Raw genomic sequence first — 1949 nt, 5'->3', positions numbered from 1 at the left:
TCGCCCTCAGATGCCCCAAGTCATATAGGCAAGTTGAGGACTGCCTTTTAAAAATAGAAAAGTTCTAACCACATTAGAAACACATAAGTGTACTTCTCATGGAGACTTCATCTCTACCGAATGTCAGATGGCCCGAGGGCCTTTCTCTCACCAGGAATGACAAGATGTGAACGTGGACAGGCGAGGTCCCTCCTGAACTCACCAACACCCTGTACATGGAGCAGGTAATACTGCAACCAACCAGAGCAGGTAATACACTGGATCTCTGCTTCACAATAATATGGATCTCATCCATAATGTGAAAGTGACACCGACACTACTCTCGATCACAACATGGTAGAGCTGACCATGTACGGCCAAAAGAGAGCACGGACATGCAGCCTACAAGAACCCCAGAATCTTTCCAGCTTGAACTTCAATAAGGCAAACTGGAAACAAATTGAGAAAGAGATCCTCAAACAAAACTGGCCTGAATGTCTCTCCTCGCCGGACATCGACATGATACTTCAACAATTCATGTCTGTAATGCAAGCCATATGCTACAATGTGTCCCAGAGAAAGGCCACTGTACACAAGAACAAAATCGCCAGAGAGAGGAAAATTTTAATGAGACGGGTACAAAATTTTCAAATCGCCTAAACAAACAAATTGAAAGCAGTGAAAAGTCCCGCTGAAAATAAAACTGATGGAAATTGAAAATTGTCTGCAACTCTCCCATGAGAAGGAAAGAGCAGACAAAGAAGCCTGGGCTATAGAACAACATAAAAAACTAACCCCAGAGCTTTCTACAGGTTTCCAAAGAAACAGCTACGGTGCACTGTAGGATAGGGCCACTCCTTGAAAAGGATGGCACACTCACAGGAAAACCAATGAGGGTAAGTGAAATACTGAATGAACAATTCAAGAGTGTTTCACTCCACCCCTTGGGCATTTCCAAATCAGCAATCCAACTGACTTCTTTACCACTGCAGATAAGAATCAGAGGCGGCGACGATAATTACATCGATATAAGGACGACGATGTAATAAAGGCTATAGATGAAATGAAAACAGACTCAGCTATTGGCCCCGATGGATTCCCGGCAATCCTCCTAAAAGTATGTAAGAGAGTCTTAGCAAGACCACTGCAGTTCCTCTTTCAGAGCTTCCTGCAGCTGGCAAACTTCCAAAAACTGAAGGAGGTAAAATATGCCTATTCATAAGGAGGTAGCAGAGCGGAGGCCAGAACTACAGACCTATCTCTCTGACCTCACACATCAGCAAGGTCATGGAACGAATAGTCAGAAGGAAAACTAATCACCTTCCTTGAAGAAATGACTTGCTGCCTGACACCCAACATGGTTTCCGACCAGGAAGAAGCTGCTTAATCTCAGCTCCTGCAGCACTATGACTGGTGCTGAAACAACTGCTCAACCACTCAAATGTGGAAGTCATATATCTCGACTTCGCAAAGGCCTTTGATAAAGTCGATCATGGAATGATGGTCCAAACTGCGTGATCTTGGCATAGTTGGAAAACTAGGAGAATGGCTTCACGACTTTCTGAAGAATAGAAGTCAGGTGGTAGTAGCCAATGGGGCCACTTCCATTAGCACGCAAATAGTGAGCGGTGTTCCACAGGGCACTGTTTTGGGACCACTACTGTTCATAATGGCCCTCTCAGACATGCCCTCAGCCACGCAGAGAGCCACGATCACAAGTTATGCAGACGATACAAAAGTTTCACAGGCAATACAGAACCCTGAGGACACTAAACACCTGCAATGTGAGCTGGACGAAATATACAAGTGGGCTAAAAACAATAGCATGCAGTTCAATGCTGGAAAGTTTCAAGCTTTATACTATCAGCATGCAAAACTGAATGCAATACCCAATGATACACTGGACCCGGAGGGATTGCAATCCCAGAGGCACAATCAGTGCGTGACCTGGGTATTCACATTCAGTAGTG

General features: G+C 44.7%; 1 long non-coding RNA gene across 1 annotated transcript in view; it reads left to right on the top strand.

The window, feature by feature from the left end:
- The window catches only part of LOC118768169, a 13290-nt gene extending 11618 nt beyond the window's left edge, over positions 1–1672 (top strand). The window contains exon 3 of the long non-coding RNA XR_005004025.1: positions 1662–1672. This is a non-coding gene — a long non-coding RNA (uncharacterized LOC118768169). The remainder of the gene's footprint in view (positions 1–1661) is intronic.
- Positions 1673–1949: the final 277 nt, after the last annotated feature.

Source organism: Octopus sinensis, linkage group LG27 (genome assembly GCF_006345805.1).
Source record: "Octopus sinensis linkage group LG27, ASM634580v1, whole genome shotgun sequence".
Lineage (NCBI taxonomy): Eukaryota > Metazoa > Mollusca > Cephalopoda > Octopoda > Octopodidae > Octopus > Octopus sinensis.
The sequence above is the reverse complement of the archived record's forward strand: the minus strand, read 5'-3'. Positions and strand labels throughout refer to the sequence as shown.